Here is a 12,314-nt window from a genome sequence, read left to right as displayed (position 1 = left end):
TTCAACATTGCAGGGGTCTAAGTGACGGGGCTGTGCACATGATGTTTTAGCTTATCTGCCTCATTGCCTGATTTGTGGTCTTTGCATAACGGTCTATGTCATCTGATGAGGTCATGTGCATGATAGAAAGTCTCCTGATTCTCTTCAAAATGAAACCCAACCTGGGTTCCTATAGAATGCATATTTAGTTTCTTTATGACAGGCGCCGCCGCCGTCGTCGTCAGCACGGCTCCCTTTCGGGGAGATACATGCTGAAACAGATGTTTCTCATTCTCCTGGCTCATCCGCACTCCTCTGTTCTCCAATCAGCCAAAGCTCTCAAATCAATCCAGATCACCCAAGTGGCAGACAGGGGGAGAGTGAGAGGGCTGAGCAGAGAAAGTGCTGTCGCCTTAGTTTTATGAAGTTTTCTCTCTCGCCGAGCAAACGGAGAGAAAGCAATATCCTCCAGCTCTTTTAATCATGTGACAGCATGCTGCCCTATGCAGCGGCAGGTGGGAACCATTGATCAAAGCCAGCAGGGTCCGTGATGGGAGAGGGACAGGCCAGCTCGGGCATAGGGCAAAGTGATTCCCACCAGCCGACTGCCAAGCCATTCGTCAAAGTTTTATCTGATTCCAAAGGTATTGGATCTATCAGTCACAACCTATGAAAGGAAGATTGACCCCTCGGCGGACATTTTTCTATATCACAGTCAGCCTGATGCTTGGCGTCAGGTAAGAGGAGTGCCGATGGCTAACGCACTACCGCTCATGTCCGGTCTTTTGTTAGGAGACGCCGCTGTGTGGTGCGGTTTAATTATGAAAGGGAGAGGAAGGATTTGACTGTTTTCTACATTAGAGCTCTGGTGTGAACTCCAAATGGCTCCTCTCCCCTGAGGTTTAAATTGCTTCTCCTCTGACAAAGCACCTGCCAGGAATTCATCAGCCACCCCATCCATCTGTCCATCAGCATGCGCCTCTGCTCTGCCATCAACAGGTAATGTCTGGCTGCTGTAGCTGCATGCTAATGAGAAGCAAAGAAAGCATCACAAACTCTGTCAGCTGTCATTATGTCACAGATGTGTTCTACTTAGATGCAGTGGAAGCACATTTGCAGTCCTTGTTTCACTAATGTTAAAAATATAATTATTTCACAACTCTGAATCATGTTGTCCGGTTGGAAAACAACATGACGGCAAAAGAAGAAGAGGAAGAAAAAATCATATGTGTTGACACAATACTTAAAGCACTTATTTGGTTAGGTCTAGGTTAGAAGAAAAATAAGTGCAAAATGATTTTTCAGTTCAACTGAGCTTTAATTACTTATACCAAATAAACAGAACAATACGAGGAAAGTGGTGTCTTTTTCTTCTCGCAGCAAAGTCTGACAAACACTGACCTTGCTTGCTTTTGCTCATGGGCAGTGGGGTTTAATTGGCACTTAATTATTACTTTTAGCCAGTGCAGTCAGCCTTTCCTGGGACAGGTCTCTCATTAGACAACAAGGCAGAAAACTGTATGTTGTACATAGCAGAAAAAATGCTACTTTTCAAACTTAACCACTGGTAAAAGAAACTCAAAAATAAAACAAATGCACCAATTATAATAGTATGTACCAGATGTAGTTAAAAATGCATAACTTGCTAGCACATATATATTATATAGGTGTTCTGTCTCACTTTAGATCTTCAGAGCATAAAATCATAAAGGAGTAGTTCACCCAAAAATGAAAAATGTCATTGTGTCCTTCAGAAAATGTATGACTTTATTTCTTCCTTGAGACAAAAATTGGAAGTTTAGATGAATATTCCAATGTGCTGTCCTGTACAATATAAATGAGAACCAGGAGCTGTTAAGCTCCAAAAAGCACAATAAAATGTGGTCCATATGACTCATTTACATTATATGGCGGCATCCAAAGACATATACTTCATTACTGTGTAGTAGAAACAGTGTGTGAAAAGAGTAGTATGTCCAAATTCACAGTTGTTGAGGAGTTGTAAATGGCTATAATGTTATGCGTTTTGTTCGATTGGATCACTAGTGGACAACGCTAAATACAGGTGTAAACGGGGTCTAAAACGTTTTGAGCTTGTCCACTTTAAACCACTTCGAGAGGTAGTCGAAAACTCATTAAACTGGATTGCTTTCATAGTGTAAACTTTCATATGATTGAATGCATTCTAACAGCCACAAAAGCTCTCCGTATGGTAAATTGCGTAAGCTTGTTTTGTCCATTACATCAAAAGATCTGAAAAATAAACATACAACTATCCGTTCATAGACCCTCCCCTCGAGGAAATCAGGAAAAAAGTGGTTGAAAGTGGACAAAAGACAAAAGGTGTAATTGGGAATGTGTCTCCCTCGTCTACTTGTGATCCGATTGACCAAAACGCATCTTAATACCAGGTGTAAACAGGGCCTTTGTTTTTGACAGAAAAAAAGAAAGTCATACAAGTTTTGAAATTACATGAGGGTGAGTAAATAATGACGAAATCTTCATTTTTGGGTGAACTATCTTTAATTTTTAGGTCTACTTGTTAACCCTTTAGAACCTGAAGCTAAGATAGGTGTTTTTCACATTTAGATTTTTTGACTGTAAAATTCTAAAACAATGTGCTATCTTCACAGGGTTGCCAACTTTGGGACTTTGGCTGGAGTGAGACTCTGTAAAACATAAGTGCGCGCGCGTAACCCAACCCTAATTTTAAAAATGTCAGTCCTTGTTTACTTAGTATAAACCCTGATTTATGAAAAACAACAACAAAAAAAAACGTTTTTTCAAAATGTACAATTAATTGTACAAAATAAAAATAAAGATAGAGGTGATTAAATAACAAACATGTAAAACAACAACATCAAAACAATAAAAAAATCTCAAAACAAAAGGGACACATAATAGTTACTACACCTCCCCAGAAAACCACAACACAAGTTTCACACATTAGGCCTCTGCAGGAGGCTCGTATCTGAAGCTGGGTTCAATCCGTTCATTGCGTCTGTCACGTGACAAATGAACGAAAGACTCGGAAGGTAAAGTAATTATTTATGTTCCCTGTAAATTATTTTTGACTGCATTATAATGATTTCTTAATTCAGAATATGATAAAGACTGCGTAGGTCGATGTGTTCGGGGAATTTGGCTGTTAAAAGTAGGCTATAACATTTAAAGCCCCTTAAGAGATCGAACAAGCGAGTCAGTAAAATGATCCGAACTTCCCATCACTCACAGGGTGCCATCAAGTGACAGTCTGTTCCTGGTGTCAGTCTTGTTTAGGCCAATAACTGAAAAGATTCGCTCAGCATCCACATTTGAGTGTGGCAGGCTCAACACAATCTGTGCAACCTTTGATCATTTGGGGAATTTTAAAATGCTACTTGCCCGATTTGCCAAATCGTAATTTGTACCATGAGCCTATTTTTATTGAGCAATTTAGCTAGCCCACATAACGCACATCAGACAACGTTCGCAACTATAGTTGAAGTCTGTACTCTCGGCACACAGACTGATTAGGCAAGGCTACGTCTGTAGTGCAAGGCACACCATTTTATTATCTGCTTACCTTGATTGTCATCCAAACTTTCAAAGGCGCATCAGTGGGCTCCGACTCGGACTCCGAACCTATGCTCTGAACTCTCTCTGAACTTTTCACACGCAACTGACGTATCAGGTGCAAGGTTTTCAGCGAATCAACGATCAGAGAATACTGCAGCGAGAATGTTGTAGGCAGATGTTACAGCTGTGGGCCTTAAACTCCTCTCCTGTAATTAATACGCTGTGGTCTAGTCATCAACAGAAAATTAACGATTGAGAGGGGAGAAAAATGGATTTTGGCGTGACATTTCTTGCGTGTGCATGAGAGCGTGAGATTGATGCTGAAAGCGTGAGTGTCACGCCAGATGCGTGAGAGTTGGCAACCCTGTCTTCATGTGCAAGGTGTCATCTTTTTCAGAAAAAAATATAGCTTTCAACAAATTACAGTTATTGACCATTACTGTGTGTGGTGAGTTTGTAAATAGAATTTAAAAAACAAGAATAAATGTACAGATTTTTATTTAGAAAAAAACAGAAAAATCACGAACGAAAAAAAGAAACTAACACTTTAAAGTTGAAAAATGAACTATAATACATATATACAAGTCTTTTTTGTGACATTGGGTTGCACAGTTTTCATTTAGGACACTTTTTTTCATACACGCGCACACACATGCATACACTGGCATGCACACACCACATGCTAAGATGCTTGAACGAGTAACGACCATCTGCCTCCCAAGTTTCATCAAAAATCATCCCAATCCCCTGTTCTGCTGTCTACCACTTCATTCGCCATGTATTTGTTCGTTTCTTTTATTATTTTATGCAATCCAAAACACTCTAACCTGCTGCGCTTCGTATCTCTCTGTTCAAATCCTTCCTTCCCGCTCTGCCATAAAGCTGCTGTCATTTGCTGATGGGGAGAGCAGCGTATATGGCTTATTACCGTAATAAGCCATATATTGCCGAAAAGTGCATATAATCTACTGTCAGGGGCAATTTGAATGGTTTTGATAGTGCAAACGGTTGAAGAGTTACGGTAAAATGAATACAGCTTTCTGGTATGTGTCGGCGACGGCACAGCCGGTTTAAAAGGGTTAAACAGGTCAAACATTAAAATGCCCTACTAACTCACTCCCTGATGAGAGTGCAGTTCTTGTGCCGATTGATTGGCCAGAAGGGAGTAGAAACTCCAGTTTCAGTCACATCTTTTTATTGGAGTCATCACAATCAGGGGTAGCTTTCCATTTTTGATCAAATCCAATTGGCTTTGGACCCATAGGAGACCTTCTAGTTATATTCATGTGCAAGTAAGCAATCCTCTCACAGTTTCAAACAGGGCCCTTCTGGCAATGTCAATATACCCTCAAGTTTCTCTACAAAACACACACACACACACACACACCTTTACTGTGAAGCTTCGATCTAGAGTGCCTCATGGCCCATATCCAACATTCACTCCAACAAACAAGCTTTTTTTTTCTTCTGTGGGGCCTTTTAGGATGCCCATTGGCTCGCAAAAAGTCAATACAAAGGCAATTTTTCCATAATGGAATTTGTTTGCACTTGATTAGCATCAAGGTAATAAACAGCATTGTGTGTTTTTTAGTTTGCCTTTCCTCCTATTACTGTTCAGATGTGAGACAGGCTGCTAATACCACCCAGAGCTGGATCAGATAGCTTCTGGTTGCAATTTTGTTCGGTCTGATGGACCTTGCGAGAGTCAGACACTAAGATATCGGAAGCGTGTCATAAGAATGAATGAGGCACTCTCGCATTGGAGCTGCCAAGCTGTCAGACGCTGGGCAGACTGCATGACTGACATGCTTTGATTGGTCGATTTAATATAGCGAGAGAGCAGGAGCGAGGGAGAGGCGAGTGGGAAACTTCACAGAGCGCTCACAGAGCACCGATTTGAAGCATTGTAAGACTCTTTGTAAAAGACGTGGAGCGCTAACTCTCTAGGTATCCAGCTTGTTAAAGCTTTTTTTTTTTCATCCTTCTTGAGGAATTGTGTTAAAGATATTGCTTGGATACGGTCTTACTCCAGGCATACGGAGTGACAGACCTACGGCGCGCTCAAACTGAGAGTGAAAGCCAGTCTATTTACCCTATGCTTTATTGACTGTATGCGCACTCAGGCAAGGTTAATCACAGGTCTGGCAATGCATTCTGGGTAATAGGGTCCATAGGTAGCATAAGCTGCGAGAGCTGATCTTGGGCTGCATCCCGATCCAATAAGGAGGTTTTCAGTTAAGAAATGAGTCTGGAGGAATAACTACGGAGACATGTGAAACTGACAAGGCAAGGTAGAATTTAACACAGTTACCACTTGTAATTCCATGTTACTACAAATATAACATTATTGTTTTTTCTCCACTTCAATTTAGGGGGAAATCAATATTCTGCTTTGTTTATCTAAGTGACAGGCTCTCGGATATTGCGTTTTTATGTTGCCTTTATAAAGGGGCATTAAAACACAATATATCTGAAGGTTTTTATGGAGCTGACAGTTGCTGAGGGAGATAGTGTTAATGGCATAAAATGGTTGAAAAATGGCTGTGTCTCTTATTTATCTGCATTTATTATGTACAAATATCCATCACAGAGCTATACTTTTCTGATGCACAATTATGAAGATGCACCTCAGGACAGACTCATCAATAAAACGGTAGGGGAAAAAGCTCTCTCTGTGTGTATGTGTGCTAAAAGGGAATGAAGCAGAAGCAGCTATACCTGTGTGCTAGTTTGTACAACACTATATATTGTTTTCATCATTTGTTTCCTTTAACATTATGATTTTTTTTTTATTGAAATCGCATTCTAATTCCTTTTCACGTCTATATTGCTATCTTTGCATCCATACTTTCTTTTTAGAATAATTGCAGAAAACTCAACAAAACATTGGTGTTATACAGTGAGTTATACAGCGGATGCAGTTGCTAAGTATGCAATTTTTACCTGGATTTTTGCAGTATTGATGCAATTGATCTTCAGCTAAGTTAGAAAAATAGACCCACAAATTAATTTTCATCTTAGTTGACAGCAATATTTGGCAGCAGTAACCTCCACCAAATGTTTTCTGTAACTGTGGATCAGACCTGCACAGCGATCCGATTTGAACCATTCTTCTTTATAAAACCTTTCCAGCAATATTCTTGTGCATCTGGTGTGAATGGCTCTCTTGAGGTCATGCCAGAGAATTTCAGTCGGGTTGAGGTCAGGGCTCGGACTGGACCACTCCAGCTGGCATGTTTATTTCTGTTGAATTCGTTGTATTGTTGATTTAGTCCTGTGCTTTGGGTCATTGTCCTATTGCATCGCCCAACTGCTGTTGAACTTCAATTGGTAGTCCAAAATGTCCTGATAAACTAGGAATGTCTTTTTTCACATCATAGCAGGCTGTACAGTCCCTGAGACATTAAAGCCACCATAAACCATGAGGGTTCCTGCACCATACTTCACAGTTGGGATGATGTTTTTGCACTGGACGTTTTTTTTTTTCTCTGCACATACAATGTGAAAAATGCTGGGTTGTTTCAGCCCATGTTTGGTTCAAAAATAGACAAACCAGCCGTTGGTGTAATCTTCTTATAAAAATTTTAACCCAGCGTTTGTCCATATTTGACCCAAGCATAAGTCGAAAGAATCCAGCAATTTTTAGTGTACAGTGTAGTTTTATTTTGTTTTTTTTATTATTTTTTTACCACAGTGGATTACTTTGTGGTATCCCTTCGTGAACATGTTAGTGTTTAACATTTTACATATCGTGGACGTGTCAACAGATATGTAACATATTCTAGAGATTTCTAGAGTCTTTCACTGACATTCTAGGATTCTTCTTGTCTTACGGATGACAAGGCTTTTAGAGATACTTTTTTGTAGCTCTTTCCAGTCTTCTCTAAATAGCTTCTCTGAATAGCAAACTCAAAATTTGTGAGTCTTTTGTCCCTGAACCATCTCGTCTCATTGACTGAACTCCAGGTTAGCTTTTGGAAAAATCATTAGCTTAGGGATTCTTACTTTTTCCACTTTGAACTGTGAATGTTATATGGCATGTTTAAAAATGAAATGAAATGAAATCATTTTGTTTGTCTGTAATATGTTTAATAAGACTGTGTTTGTCTAATGTGACTTGGTTGAAGATGAGAGCAAAATGTATTACCAAATTATGCAGAAATCCAGGTACTTTTTCCTGCAACCACTACAGTATAACCATCTAAGCAAGATAGCTCTCTTAAGCATACCGTGAACGTGAATGATTGAGCACCACACCCATTTAACTTCTTTAATATTCACGTGTTAGCATGGATAAATAACGACTGTGTCCGTCTGCTCTTGAATATTTGATTGTGCTTCTCTAATTGGCCGGTTTCCCGTGCTACATCTCGCCAGAGACATCCTGCATGTGTCACAACAGACACTGACAGCCATCTATCTTTCCTGCTGCAGCCTAAATCAATTACTCTCCACCGGCACATGGAGTAAAAGGGCTCCTCTAGTCTGTTACTGTCACCGGCAGATCAAACACATCATATTCACAGAGTTTTCGCATCTCACAGCGAGTCTGTGAGGTGTTCCTTAAGCCACCTCATTGCACTGTCATTATGGGTTTATTAACAGCCTGGGGCGTAATCACTTATGGTATTCCATCTTGATTAGAGGATGCAATTAGACAGCTATAAAAATCAATGCTTCATGTTATTGGATTGCTAAACAACTTTGCCTCGATGGCGAGTGAGTTTTTGAGGAAATGAAAAAAAAAAAAAAATACATAATGAGATTCTTGTGTCATCCAAGTCTTCACAATTAACTGTTATAAGCAAAATAACATTGACCCATAATTTCACGGAGTGTGTACGTTGCTGAAGCTGCAAGGACACTATGTGCTGCTCTCCCCTTCTCTGTTGTAAGTTTGAAGGGTCAGGTTCTTTGTCACACACACAAATCACTCATGCCATGCATCCAGACCAGAAGATAAGGGACAACAGGTAGCCTGTAGGCATTTTGGGATGAATATGTTTGTTTTTTTGGTCATCTTTTTTTCTTTTCTTTTTTTTTTAATACATTTTGCCAGAAAGCAGAAGCCTCTCAGGACCATCCAGAACAGATTGACAAATGTAACCCTGGGCAGAGCCTCAGATTAGATAATAACTCAGCGTTGGCAGGGCAGCAGTGTCACCGCTGACCGTGGCTGTGGTCCGCTGTTGTTCACAGTGTCTATGTGAGTGTCTTAGTCGGTGTGTGTATGTATGTGTGTGCATTTGTGTGTTTGCACCCCAGGCTGTAGAAAGCATTGAAGGGCACTCAGACAAGCTCACAATATCAGCGCCAAAAACAGCCAACACATGTGTCATCCTTCACGGTGTCACTTCACAGTAATGGCTGGCAACAACTGGCAAACATTGCCACATTTATACAGATGCACCCACCTCTGTAGTAAAATGTATAATACATACTTTCTCATACTTCCTCAGCCATGTGATTTTAGATGAATGAATGTTTTTGGTCTATTCCCACTTATGTGACCCTGGATCACAAAACCAGTCACAAGTCACACGGGTATATTTGTGGCAATAGCCAACAATACAATGTATGGGTCAAAATGATCGATTTTTCTTTTATAGCAAAAATCATTAGGATAATAAGTAAAGATAATGTTCCATGAAGATATTTTGTAAATATACCGTAAATATATAAAACATTTATTTTTGTGAGTGAATGCAGCACAATCACGTACATAAATGGAGAACTTTCATGGCGATTTTCACAATGTTTCGATTTTTTTTGCACCCTCGGATTCCAGATATTCAAATAGTTGTATCTTGGCCAAATATTGTCCTATCCTAGCAAACCATACATCAATGGAAAGCTTATTTATTCAGCTATAATACTATAAATCTTAATTTCAAAAAATTTGACCCATGTGACTGGTTTTGTGGTCCAGGGTCACATATTCTGAGAATATTTTTAAATTTATGTATATGTATATTTGCGCATTCATTCGTTCGTTCGTTCATTCGTTCGAACATGCTTTCTCTTTTTTCACAGGCAAATACTGAATTACAAATTTACAAAGTTGGAAAGCGACTCTAAGTGACTATCACAACAGCAGTGTTGGGCATTAATGCTTTACCAGTAACTCTTTACAGTAATAATATTACTTTATGCCGTAACTTGTAATGTAACTACTTACCAATAAGATTTAAGTAATAATATTACAGTTACCATCCATAAAATAGCTTGTTACAATATTATTTTTGTTGCATCAACCCCTACTGATTTAAAATCCAACAATCCAATCATTCCTACGTGTGCATGTGACGTCACTATTGCAGAAAGCTAGCTTGGAATATGTAAAAGCTTGCATTCAGTGAGTGGAAATATTGACATTACTTTGATTTGTCAGGACTCGGGAGAAAGGATAAGAAGAACACCGTTGTCAAATGTAAGTTGTGTCATTAATTTACTCTGGCATTACATGGCTTGCCCATCCTCATCCCTTTGGTCCTGATATAAATTATACCCACCTACTATAAAAAAACAAAAACAAAAACAAAAAAACAGTTGTAAGTAATTTATAAGTGGTTAGTTAATGATGAACTAATCATTTACAAAACATTCCTAAATAATTAGCAAGTGATATACTAACATTTTATGTATGTTTTGTAAATTGTGTTACAAGTCAATATACAATATATTGTTTGTTGCATTTTAGAATAAATTAAACACTATATATGCTTAGCATTTCTGTAGCTAAACGTCCTTTATTCTTACAAAATTAGTCTCACCTGTCTACACCTCCCATGATGCCAGCATTAAAAGATTTGTTCACTTCAGAAATTAAATTTCCTGATAATTTACTCACCCCCACGTCATCCAAGATGTTCATGTCTTTCTTTCTTCAGTCGAAACGAAATTAAGTTTTTTTTTTTTATGGAAAACATTCCAGGATCTGTCTCCATATAGTGGACTTTAATGGGGTACAATGGTTTAAAGGTCCAAATTGCAGTTTCAGTGCAGCTTCAAAGGGCTCTTCACAATCCCAGCAGAGGAATAAGGGTCTTATCTAGTGAAATAATCTGTAAAAAAATAAAATAAACCCCTACTGATTTAAAATCCAACAATCCAATCATTCCTACGTGTGCATGTGACGTCACTATTGCAGAAAGCTAGCTTGGAATATGTAAAAGCTTGCATTTACATATTACATATTACATATTACATTTACATATTGTAACAAAAAAAATAAAATAAAAAAGGTTAGTTTTTAAGCACAAATGCTCGTCTTGCACTAGCACTGCGATATGCCATGCATTACGTAATCACGTTGAAAGGTCACGCTTGTTCTGATTCAAAAAGGTAGGGTAGGGCGAAAAACTCCATCTCAGTTTCTCCTCCAACTTCAAAATCGTCCGACATCATTGTTTTACCTTTTATTTTATTTTTTGTAAATGGCATTTGACTTAGTCTTTGCACGTTCACTTTGCAAACTCTAGGTCGGTACTTCCGCCTACGTCACGTGTGACCTTTCAGCATTATTACGTAATGCGTGGTGCATCGCAGTGCTAATGCAAGACGAGCGTCTGTGGTTAAAAAGTATATATTAAAAAGTTTTTTTTTTGTGTGTGTGTTTTTTTTTTAATGACAGATTGTTTCGTTAGGTAAGACCTGAAACTGCAATTTGGACCTTCAAACTGTTGTACCACAATGAAGTCCACTGTATGGGGAAAAATCCTGGAATGTTTTCCTCAAAAACTTTAATTTCTTTTCGACTGAAGAAAGAAAGACATGAACATCTTAGATGATGTGGGAGTGAATTTTTCAGGAAAATGTTATTCCAAAGTGAACTAATCCTTTAACCAATTTGATCTTTGACCTAGTCTGACAGAGTTGGCAGTGCCACATTCAGACAGCAAGGATAACCACCTTTTTCACTAAACCCTATAGCTTCAATTATCATTCTAGAATAAGCTCCAGTAGCAATTTTGTTTACGTGTGCATGTGTGAGTACATGTATGAACAGTCAGGCCTTCACAGTTACAAAAATCAAAAATGATAGCAAACTACACAAATAATAAGCTACAGCGTATTACAGCATTTTTTCTTCTTTTTGTATAGTTTGCTTAGGAGCGCACACACGTACACACTGCAAAGCTACAATCTGCTGACAACAGAGGAATATGGACACAGCAAATGAGAGTGGTGATTTGTAATAGGCAATTAAAGGTGTGAAGATATGGTTGGATGTATGTAATTATTGGGATTTTAATGAGTCAACGGGAAGCTTTTAGCTTTGAAAAGGTTGATTCTCTTGTCACTGTGCCACGGTCCATGTCAAAAATGTCCTCAAACTTGATATGTTACTCTTATGACAACCATTAATGACCCTGAATTATTTCCCTGAAATAACAAGAATCCACACAACAGACGGAAAATAAATGATTAATTTGAACCCTTAATTCATGCATTAATCACATCATCATTATTGCAATGCTCTATTTCTTGGTCTGCCCAAAAAACGTATTGCAAGATTACAGTATGTTCAAAACTCAGCAGCAAGAGTTCTCACCTCCACCAGGCGTTCTGCTCGCATTACTCCTCAATTATGTGGCCTTTAACCTGTTCTCCATTGGTCATGACCTGAGATAATATCAAGGTAAGATGCTGTAGCAACATAACAGAAAAAATTATAATTGCAATAATATAGCTAGAAAAGGAAAAACAAGCAAATGTTAAAGATTATTTGTTTTTCTCTTTCTCTCAGATGATGTCCCTGATGAATCGCAGCAGGC

Source organism: Abramis brama (genome assembly GCF_963993115.1).
Source record: "Abramis brama genome assembly, chromosome: 3".
NCBI lineage: Eukaryota > Metazoa > Chordata > Actinopteri > Cypriniformes > Leuciscidae > Abramis > Abramis brama.
The sequence above is the reverse complement of the archived record's forward strand: the minus strand, read 5'-3'. Positions refer to the sequence as shown.